Here is a 12500-nt window from a genome sequence, read left to right on the forward strand (position 1 = left end):
ATCAGAATGAGTAGATACAGATTGCTTTAGCTGACGGGGTATGATCCCCCCCCCCCCATAACTTTGAAGCTACTCAAGTGGAAACACAGCTCGCTTAATGACTTTGATATGTGTAATTGGAGGTTACAGATGCTGTCTGCATGCTGTCTTCACCAGGTCTGCCTCCACAAAAAGACAAGCTTGATCTCAGCTGGACTCATGTGTGTAGAGGAAGGTTGAAGTAAGGGTAAACATATGTGCCCTGACTGAAAACAACGGGTTTCAGCATTTTCTTTGGCAACAAGAGCATAAAAGCATAGAGTCTTTTTTATGTCTGCTTTCATTGCTGTCCTCTGTGTCTGGCTGCAAGCTGTTCTCGCAGCACCACTGTGCCATCGCCAGCTGTGCTGCTCCTCCCCCTGCAGATATATCATGAGACCAGATGAGACGAGGTAGCGCCGTTATGTCCCATTTCTACCTCAAATTTGCTTTGCATCCCAAGCAGCTGTATTTCATGTTGTGGCATATGGCAAATAGACAACGTTTGAAAGGTGGAGACGATACCTTGTTGACCTTCAGACAGCCTTGACACGGACAACAAAGCACTGATTGAAAACACGCGTCTCGTCATTTTGCATTGAGCAGAGGACGTTGTGCAGCATGTGCATATGTTTGCTTTGCTGTGCAGTGATTTCTCAGACAATCCTCTCCTTTGAAATAACAGAAGGCCTTCACTGGACTCATAAGAGGAGTATTTTGTCATATCTATCGTTTGACCCTTGCACTCCTTGCTATGGGTTGCTTAAAATGTCAAGGAATCACAGTTTATTCTACTGCTCGGGCCAAAAACAAAAAAATAAAAAGCAGAGAAAAAAACATATTTTCGGATTTGCCCCTGAAATGTAGTGGAGGAAAATCATAAAATATTAGCAGGTATGGCACTACACTAGAGCTAAGGAGGGGTATAGCCCCATCACAAATCTGCCTAGCCCCGGTTAAGCCCCCTCAAGCATTTGATTATTTTCTTTCCTGTTCCCAATCCGATCGCATGCCGCGCACGTACCCTGTGGCATGTGTGTGCATGTTTGTCTGCGTCATGCCGGTGATAATTAATTGGATTATTGGATATTATTAATTTCATTGCTGACATTGTGATAGCCATTATAGATGGGTTATGACATGACTGGACCCTGGGCCTACGCGGTGGCCCCTGGGCCTACACGGTGGCCCCTGGCGGTGGCCCCTGGGCCTACGCGGTGGCCCTGCGAAGAGGCTCTGGGTTATGCCCCCCCTGAGCTCTTGGGCTTGGGCCCGGTAGGCCCGTTCAGTAATACATCCCTGATAGCCATTAACCCTTACTTACCAATACACAGTTGTCTGAATATACATGGAATGAATGTACTTCAGCACCGGACAGCGCCGCAGACCTGAAAGTCTTTCAAATTCAACTAAAAATGACATTTATATTGAATGTGCTGTGTGTAATATCTGCTTTTTATTTAAGAGAACTTCATTCAAAATTTGACTATTTATCCGGGAGCTGTGTCTGAATCTCACAAAATGGACATGCTCAAGTAAAGTGTCAGTACCTGAAAATTGTGCATAACTACAGTACTTGAGTAAATGTCCTGTGATACCTTCCACAGGTGTCTGGGTAACATGACCGGCTAAAAGCCTAAACATGTAAATGTGATTGTAATGTAGGAGCCATGCCATGTCTCTGTGGTGTGAGGTGGCAGTCCATATCCAAACGCTGTTATTAGCAAACCTCTGCAGTCTCCAGCAGCTGTGCCAGCTCTCTGCTGGGCAGCTACATCCACAACACCACCAGCACAAAGCAGCATCACCACTGCACTCCATATGTGCTGCACTTTCCTCTGCAACAGGGCTGCAAGTCCAGATGAAGAAATATTCATCCATCGTTACGTGAAACGTCATTTTCGGAGTAAATCCCGACACCGAGTTACTTCATTGTTTGCCTGTAAAGAGCACTTGCGCTGTACACAGTGCATGTGCCGTATGCAGCGCATGCCTGGTGGCCATGTTTACAAAGTAATTCTGGCTATCTATTTACCTTAAAGTCCCTGGAAACCAAAATCAACAAAAACCTTCTAACTATTAAATTTAGGGTCTTATGTGAGTAATTGTGTGCCTCAGAAATTAATTGACATTACTTTCAACCCTAACCCCCAAAAATCGACACTTTTCTAAAAGGTCTGGATTTCCATTTCCTCATTGAAGAGAGCGGGGCGCGCGGTGCTAAAATGCATGATCTTATCACGTCATAAGATTGAATCGAATCACACACACGCACGCGCGCACGCACACACACACTGACACACACACAGTAGCGCAGTGGCAGAGATCTCTTCCTCTCTGTAAACCCTCTCTGTCTGTACTATGCGCCGAGCAACGCGCGAACCCGCGAACACACACACACACACACACACACACACACACACACACACACACACACACACACACACACACACACTCCGGGCCCTATCGTTGCATCGGCGCAGTTTCTAGGCCGAGCGGCAGGCGCAGATCAAAGCAGTGGGCGTGGAAAGGCGCACTTGATATCGTCGTGCTGGCGCTAGATGCAGCCCAAAGCATTACAACCACGCCTTTTAGGCGTAAAATTATGCACTGTCATGCTCATTGGATAAGTGCAATAAACGAATGGCACGCTTGCCTTTTTAGCTCCAATTCCACTGATCCCGCAAAACCAGACGAAACCCAAGCCTCTGATCCCCCCCCCCCCCCCCCACCTCCCTTCATCCCGTCTGTCTCCATATATCGGCTATTATTCCATATAACCAATCTAACTGCAGTTTAAATACTGCAAGCATGTAAATACGCTACACTATAGCAATATCAAAGTGAAAATAATGTTCTATGCATCAGCTAGAAAAATATAGCCTATTAGATTGGTGAAAGTTTGTCCAGAAAGATATCATTTTCTCTCGCCTGCTGCAGGAAGGATGATGCACATAAATATAGCCTACATTATGTCAAGTCATTGCATAAATGTGTTTTTATTGTAAAACTAAATGTGAAATAGGGCCAAGTTATTGGAGGGACATCACAGTATAGCAGATGCCATTAGAAGCGCGTTCCGAAGCGCGTTCCGCTGTTACTTCTCTAAATCACGTTAACTCGACAAGGGGTATATATAGGCCCAGGAGGACATATATGTTTCACATAGGGTGGTGTTTTCATTTCGATGTTTTATTTGGTCCAATATTGAAATGTTGACAATGGCAGGCTGTGTTACCATTACACATTAATTTAGAACTACCTTTTATATCTATTTTGGCTCATTTGGTAGCTATTTAGTAGCGAAATGGAGAAACACAATGCATGCTGGGAACTCAGAGAGAGAGAGAGAGAAGGGTGACAGAGAAGAGGCAGTGAAGGCAGAGAATAGGCCTGCTTTTCAAAAGCGCAAAGCGCTAAATGTACGCCAGGTCCCAAGATATCACTAGGCTGGTATTTAGCGCCGACACGCCCACTTTGGGACTGCGCCACGCCCATTCGGCCTAAAGCGCATTTGGCAGCCTAAAGCCTATTGCTATCTTGCCGAAACAGGCGCAAGGCACGTTTTTTTGCGGTTAAGGCCCGTAATAGCGCCGATGGCCTGTGGGAGAATAGAGCCCTCCATCTCTCTTTCCTTCTCTCTCTCTTTCCTTCTCTCTCTCTCTCTCTCTCTCCGTTAACGGAGAGAGAGGTCTCCTCCGAGCAGGTCTCCTCCAGCAGGTCTCCTCAGAGAGAGAGAGGAGACCTGCTGCAGACGGGACACACCCACACAGTCCGCGGGAGAAAATACACTCTAAAATCTAATTGATTCTCATGACTTTTGCCATGACTGTCAAACCTAAATTTATATACTTTGCGACCAGGGCTGGACTGGGACCAAAAAAGCTACCTGCCATGTGTCAGACAGGCCCACAATTTCGAATCGGCCCAATTTTTCGAAGCTTGCGCTCGCCTCGCTCACGCTCGCATGGGTTGGGGATTTACTTATAAAGCCACATGTTATGACCCGGTCTAGGGGTTTTAGGTCAGAACATGAACTAGACACAAACAACCATGAAAAAGTAAGTGTGTTTTTATTTATCACACACAAAGTCAAAGGACACTGGACTCTCTGCTCTCACTTACTAACAGCAACAAGCTAACCTATGCCTGACGAGTAGGCCACAGCCAAGGCTAGAGCAGGCATTGTAAATAGCTAGACATCAAGTAGAGTCCAGCACCAAAACAGAGAACAACATGACACAGGTTTTAACAGAACTAAACACAGTTTGCTAACAGAACAAAACAAGAGAGGAGTGAGTGGTGAGAGGAGCAGCAGCCACTGCCTGCCCCTTGTAAAGCGGTGTGTGTGTGTGTGTGTTAGTACCCGTGTGTGTTCAGGCGGTTCCTCAGCAGGGTCAGCACTCTGAAGGCGCGCCCACACAGGTGACACGTGACTTGTGCAGCCACTCGTCCGTGTGGTTATTCATGTGGCGGTCCAGCTACACAGCTCACACTGGAAGGTCTTCTTCACACCTGGCACAGACACTAACACCAGATCAGATGGTTAGCAACACACAGTGTTGGGCAGTAGCTTGCTACAAGTAGTGAAGCTACATAGCTTAACTACATTTCTCAGTAGCTTGGTGGTAGCTTCACTACTTTTGAACCAAGTAGCTTTTTCAGTAGCTAAGCTATTTATAGACCCAAGTAGCTTGTAGCTTCCCGCAAAAGCTACAAGCTACTCGCCAGAGAAAATCCATGAGCAAAGCACGCAGTGGAGATTTCTGCTGCGGTTTGGATTAAACAGGAGGAGACATTGCATATGTCAAGTGTGCCTGTGTAGCCAATAAAGCACTTCCAGTTCCATTATGACGGACAACAAGACAGTGTTGTTGTTTCATCCTTGCTTTTTAGCATCCTTGCCTCTCTTGCAGCACAGTGTTAATTTTGGCAGCTATTTTAGATTTAGTCTTAGTCTTAGTCTTTTGGACGAAAATGCTTTTTCGTTTAGTCACATTTTAGTCATTTCTATCCTTGATAGTTTTAGTCTAGTTTTAGTCGACGAAAACTCAAAAGGATTTAGTCTAATTTTAGTCGACGAAAACTCATTGCATTTTAGTCAAGTTTTAGTCATTAGTTTTAGTCAAAAAATGTATGTCTTAAATAATAAATAAATAATTAAATTATGTCAATACAGGTATTGGAAATTGTAATCAAGGTTGACAGGCTGCAATTCATAGTTAACTCTCTTAACACCTTTACTTGTTTCCTTACCAGTTTGATAGCTCTAGCAGAGACTCTACAATCGATGGAGATGGAATGCTGCCTTGCTGTAGGCTACTGATGATCTACTAAGATTGTCCAAAATAAACATGCTGGCTAACATGAACTGCTAACGTTACATACAGCAGCCACATATGCTGTTCTAGACACACTGGGGGAGAGCAACAGGTCTGAATGGCTAAATTTCCCCCCATATGTTTCACTCAAACGTGGGACAATATTATGACTTCACTTGCTGTGACGGTGTGACCAAAAGCCCTGCAGTTTTACTCATGACAAGCTTGTTAACTAACGTTAGCGCAAGCAAGCCAACGAACAGCCCATTCATTTGCAACAGGGTGTAGCTTACCGTAGCGTGCCTCTTTTAAGTTTGTTGTATATCCACATAACACATCGCGTATCTCCGCCTGTCGTTGTCACTACGGTGCACTGTTTTCCTTTCCGCTGGATTATAGGTAAAGTATAAATCAGTTCTATTTCTCGACAACCAAACTCTTCCTGTGTTGACCATGTTGGTTGAGGCTGGCCACCACGTAAACTCTGCTTGTAAACACGGAAGCACGTTGTGCCTGGTGGGTGTGGTAACAGCAAAGAGTATATAGAAACCAAGAGGAACACGCTGTCAACCAAACAAGGACAGGACGCATTTGCTGCAATTGCTGCTGAAATGTCATGCATTTTGAAAGTCCGACAGCCCACCCACTACGTTTTCGTCACGTCTCGTCTCGTCAACGAAAACAACAATACGTCTCGTCATATTTTCGTCAAGAAGAGCTATTTTTAGCTAGTCAACGTCTCGTCCTTCGTCATGAAAAAAAGGGGCGTTGACGAAATAATTTCGTCATCGTCATCGTTGACGAAATTAACACTGTTGCAGCAAGACCCGGCACTACTCTGCCTCTGACTGGGTTGGGTTTAGGCAATGAAGACTGACGATTGGTTAAGGGTAGGGCAAAATATGTCATGTGCTGGCGAAGTCACATCAGCAACGAACTTTGAACGAGCCAGAGGGAGCCACTGGCAGTGATGAAGAAGACTTTCAGGTTTTATTGTCTGTTTTTGAATATTGTGCCAGTGAGAGTTTCAGTGTGTTTTATAATATAATAAACAATCAAAATTATATTCTCTTTTACCTGCCTATTTGTTTGGTTGAAAGTTGTTCCACATGAAGTTAATTCAATGTGAGAAAAAAGTAGCTTTGATGTAGCAAGCTGCTTTTGCCATGTTGCTCGTAGCTTAGCTTGCTACATTTCTCTGGGGATAGCTTCAATGTAGTTTAGCTATATTTAATTGAGAGTAACTGATAGCTTAGCTTACTACATTTTCCAAGTAGCTTGCCCATCACTGGCAACACACCCACACAACACGATTTAAAACACGCCACTGACGGTGGCCGGTGAAATTTGTCCTCTGCATTTAACCCATCCTGGCTTTGTCCTTTCCTCTGGGGGGCAGGCCAGGAGAAGTGGTCGCTTTCTCGTACAGCGCCCGGGGACCGACTTCGGATGTTGTCGTCACTGGTCGGATGATGATGGCGATCTGATCTTCTGCATGTTTTTAATGGGGGGGGTTATATACGGAGGAACCCCCCTGGGGGAGCACGGGGAGAACATGCAAACTCCACACAGACAGAAAGGCCCTTATGACGAGATACCCCACCTGGGCAGTAGGCACTGAAGATCCACTGAAGGCCAATATCCTGAGAGACTACACAATCTGGGGAACATGATACATCATCCTGTGGGTGAATGTTGAGTCTTAGAGATGCTGTGTTCTCAACAAACAAATTTGAAAGCGGTAGACAGCAGACTCACTCACTCAGGGCAAGGGGAGAGGAGTTCACTTACGGCAGACAACAGTGGAGATGATTTGAGGTGAGGGCCATTGAAGCACAGGAGACCAGAGATCATGGCAGGCAGCACTGGAATACACACTGACACCTGAAAGGGTAGAGGGGGGTATGTAGGGAGAGCAGGGTGAACACTTACACCAACAACACATAGACAACTGGCCTCAACAACAATATCCTTAGAGACCACACAATCTGGGGAACATGATACATTATCCTGTGGCTGAATGTTGAGTCTTAGAGATGCTGTGTTCTCAACAAGCATGAATTTGAAAGCACACTCACGCAGGACAAGTGGAGAGGAGGTCACTTACGGCAGAGAACAGTGAAGATCAACTTAGATAATCAAACCCAAAAAATACTTACTACTTATACTTAGTACTTACTTACTTTGGACATAATATAGCCACACAAACATTTCCCATATGTATGTCTGATGTATCTTTCCCCATAGTCTGTTACAACTCAACTCATTCTATGCCTGTGTTTGATGGAGCAAGCAAGCAAGTCATTGGAAATGAAATATTGTTTATAAGTTACTCTAATAAGCACAGTTTAGATATTAATCTAAACGTTATAAAACGTGAAAATCATAACGTCGTTGTTGCCGTTTAACCCACCATGAATAACGTTAGCTAGCTCACTCATCGATTACCTAGCAGTGTGCACCAATCCTAAAAGTTGTCATTTTGTTAAAAATTAAGTAGTGCTTGGTCGATCATATGTACGCCGAATTAACCAGCAGACTCTACGAATTTGTGAAGGACTTTAGGTAGTTTTCTACCAGGTAGGTGCGATTGCCGATATCAAGGAAGGCAGTGTGTTAAATTGCCACATTTTCTAATAGAGTTTGGCGTGTACCGCGTCAAGGCTACAAGCCAGAATCCTATCGCTTGGTCAAATTCAAATAGCTGCCACACTTACCTCAAACGAGTGAGACGCAGACGACGACGTCGATGTGAAGTCAGTCATTTTAAAACATTTTGCAGCATCTTCTTTCAAGCGTCTCTTCTTTTGCAAACAAATCTTTTCGGCTCCACCTGGCCGTTTAGGTGGACGTGGTGCCATGATGCAGTGCCACTTTTCAATCACTGTGATTGAAGTGACAGACAGTTGCAATGGGCTGGCCCAATTGCACGTGGACCAACGTTGATTGGTTAGAGGGCCGGTCTCACTCCAGAGACCAGAGTCATTCATGATTGACGCCTGAATGGGCCGCTGAGGCCCAATCAAATACATAATACATTATTTTCACCTAACCTGACCGGCCCAGACCCACGTGGACCAACGTTGATTGGTTAGAGGGCCGGTCTCACTCCAGAATCATTCATTATTGACGCCTGAATGGGCCGCTACCGGCCCAATCAAATACATAATACATACTTTTTCACCTAACCTGACCGGCCCACTAGAAACCAAAGCCAGCGGCCCACCGGCCAATGCACTTGTAGAATTATATTGCAGTCCAGCCCTGTTTGCGACGTTCATCATCGTTCAAATTTGGCTGGTGGCTTATTAACTCATTGAGTGCCAGCCACTTTTGGAGAACGGACGCTCCCAGTGCCAGAGTTTCAGAGCGTTTTCAGTGATTTCTCGAGGCCCACAGAATATTGTGTGATATTACTATGTAAACACCGAACACGCACAAAGAACGATGAGACTCTCTTCTATCATCTGCAAAAAAAGTTTATTGATCCCATTTTCCGTTCTTTAGATATGAGCCGGAAAAGATAGGCTGTTTTGAGCAAAAATACACTTTTCAAATTAGAAGCTGAGTTATTCCGCCTTTTGTGAAATGCAGCATTTCAAGCACATTCACTGAGTCTGAAGATAATATTTTCTGAAGTAGTGACGTGGTGTAGTTGTGTGGTGCCACCCCCCTCTCCCCCCCTCAGCTGCAAACTCCTCCCCACACTAACACACAGCCTAACACGCACCCAGTCTATTTTCGGAGCGATCCGTTTGTGTGCGCCGGGCGGCTCCCAGCGCGACAAGGAAATGCCAAACCGGACTGCAGGGAAAGGTTTGGCCCTTCGGCGTCGGGTGCTGCCTTTCTGGCGGCTAATCGTGTGAAGAAACTATGCAGACAGACAGACAGAGGCAGAGGAGCTCAGTTGTGTGCGCGGATTGACTGCTGTTCGCAGCCAACATCAGCTGCAAGTCAGAGCCATCTAGATGGCTCTGGCTGCAGCATGAGCGGTTTCTCTTTGATCACGGGCATTTTTCCTGCTGTTTTCGGACCTTCCTCTAATCTGGAGAGCACTGTCGCCACCTAATGGGTCGGTAAAATAGGCTATACACATTCAACATGCCCCAAAATTTTACAGGAGATATATTAGGCTTTGATCGACGTCCCACCGTCAAAAAACGCAATTGACGACAATCGTCGTCATTGGCACTCTACGTCACTAAAGCAATTGACGACGATTGTCGTCATTGGCACTCAATGAGTTAACATAGGTTCCTGTGATGTGATGAACTCAAAATGCTAAATAATAAAAAAAAAAAAATCTGGTTTCCAAGGACTTTAAAAAAATAATTTCTCCGCATTTTGGATTCATATTTCATCTTGTGGTGAGTAGTGTTAGATGTGTGTTTTTGGTGATTTTGAACGGCTGTACCATAGCCTCCATTCTAAGGCGATACTAACTTCATGACTGTAGGTCACTCTGTACTGCTCGGACAGTGACGGTAAAGGCATGGTGTACCTTGGTTATGTGGGGGGGATATGGCAAATGAGCTAAACTCCCGAAAAAGTGGCGTATCCCTTTAAACCGGGAACTTTCAATGGTGCGAAAAGTGGAAATGATGTGCGACGTCTTGCCGTTCAAACCCAACCCAAGACCTTTGTCAGATGTCATCTCCCTCTCTCTCCCAACCTTCTCCCTCTTTCACTCTCTCTTTCTCTCCCTTCATTCAAAATGAAGCATTGAGATTTTCAGCCAGGTTGAAAAAACTCCAAATGATTCCCACCAATGACAATTGCATATAGGCTACTGTATGGCCACGCCCCGTCATAACTTTAGCCACACATGTTGAATGCAAGGTTTGAGCAGGGACAAGACTATATTTTGCAGCTCTTTAGTTGTCAATCTGCTTCCACGATTGAATAAAGCACACATCCCGACCTGACAACAAAATAAAAGCTGTTTGCCTTGGGTCCTTGCCATCTAACAATAGGCGGCTAACATGTGCCTGATGAAAAATTAAGCTTAAAATACGTTCATAGACTGGATAACGTAATTAATATACATTTCCCTCTTTAATGATACATCATTTCACCTGCCCGCAATCTGCTATTAATCAGAATGTTTATTTTTATGATCCGCTCCGTTCACGCGGCGGGATATCCGCGGTCAGCGCGGTTATAACTGCAGCCTGTGCATCTCTACCTGACGAAGGTACAGCTTTATGATACTCATTCCTGCTGCTGATTTGTGCTGGACATGATCTCTTCATCACCCTGTCTTGTGCTGGACATGGTGTCTTCATCACCCTGTCTTAACGTATAGCGTGATGCTATGAATGGAGACAAAATGTCTCTGTTCTTTTCCTTGTCTTTGGGGCAGCCTGTAATTGAAGGTCAGCCTTCTACAAAGTGGTGTCTGATGGCCATGGAAAGAGCTCCATGGAACCATGCATGTGCATTTCTGATGCTGTGTGCTCTTTTCTTTTCTCCAGGGCACTTCACCATCAATTTAGCCCCGCTGGTTTCCAGGCAGTTGGGCTCTTGCACTTCCCTTCACTCGTGAAAAGACTGCAACGGAAAGAGAATATGACATTTTTACCTGAGTAACTTCCCCTTGGCTGCCTCCATCCGTTCGTTTGCTCGCTCGCTCTCTCTCTGTCTCACTCTCTCCCTCTCTTTTTCTTGCTGTCTCCTCTCAAAGCATTTGGGTTTCTCAAAAAAGTGAACTATCCCTTTAAGTTAATGTGACATTCTCGTACATTTTCTTTCTTTTTTTTCTTTTCTTTTCTTTTCTTTTCTTTTCTTTTCTTTTCTTTTCTTTTCTTTTCTTTTCTTTTCTTTTTTACTTTGAAACTACTTAAAGCCTTAAAGCCCCCCTCCAGTGGGTGGAGGAGACTCTGCAGATGATGCACCACTTGTCTTCTTCTCCCTACTTATTCACCTTATTTTTCAACGCGGAAGTAAACGGTAGGCGGGACTTCCGTCTTTGTAAAAAACATCCGGTTTGGGAAAAGTCCGTTTGCGCTAACGTTATAATGTTGTACATGAGGACCTCCAAAAAACAATCAAAATGGAAATGGCAACTTGGTGCTACATCCTCAGACTATTAATGAGTTGGAGGATGACATGAAGAAGTGGCGATGTTCATTCTGCCTGGCTCCTAACCGCAGCAAACGGCCGGGTACTCCTGTATAAACCTGCAGCAGCGATCCTATATTGAAGGTAGGCTAGCTAATGTAGCTAACGTTCACAACCATAATATAGCCTAGCTGTCGCCACCTTGTGACTGGTAGTGCGTTTACATGCACACAATAAACTGATAACTGGGAATAATCAGTTTATGGCAATACTCTGATTTCTGCGTTTACATGCACTTTAATAATCCGACAATAGGAGAAACCCGCGTTTACATGATTCAGTCAATTAGTCGGATTTCTCTCCAGAAAGGCGGCATTAATTCCGGAATAAAACAACAGAATATAGTTGCAAAATGCAAAATCACATTTTCCTTATTTATTTGTCCAGCGCAGAGGATGGTTTAGGTGAAAATTAGGTTGTGTATCTCGTCTACTTTACTAAAATTGGAATAGGCGTCGCTTTGGAAGTGCATCTGTCAATAATATTTCCAACTTTACTGAGCACACAGCACAGAGGCAGGCAGGTGAGGTGACTTAAGCACGTCAAATGTTCATGACCCACAACGTCTGTTGAATTGAAATACTGTAGCCTACCTGTCAGAAAACGGACAGAATTTGTCACGGATATTAACGTTATGTGTGTGTTGTGTTTTGAACGACTGAGTCTGTTGTCTGTAGGCTACGTCAATTCTGTCAATCCGAGACAAATATTCATCCTCTCCTGTAGAATATCCACATTTCAACATAGTGCAGTGCAGCAGCGGTGCCGTTGCAGGGACACCGGCTCTGTGCGGGAAGAGAGAGCAGAGCTCCCCGCTCCGCTCAGCAGGGAGCGGGGCGGGGCTCCGTGCTGTCATCTCACCAAGCCGGCTGTGGTGCGCTGTGGCCGGGGGAGAGACCGGCATGCCGGTGAGAGAACCGGGAGGAGAGCCGAGGGGCCAGTGAGTGTTTTTCACTCGCGCACTATAAGAATATAACAATATGGTTTACAGTTTCTCAAAAATAGACAAAATCAGCAGTGCAGCACTGATACCTGAATGAT

The sequence above is a fragment of the Poromitra crassiceps genome (assembly GCF_964638095.1).
Source record: "Poromitra crassiceps genome assembly, chromosome: 8".
Taxonomy (NCBI): Eukaryota; Metazoa; Chordata; class Actinopteri; order Beryciformes; family Melamphaidae; genus Poromitra; species Poromitra crassiceps.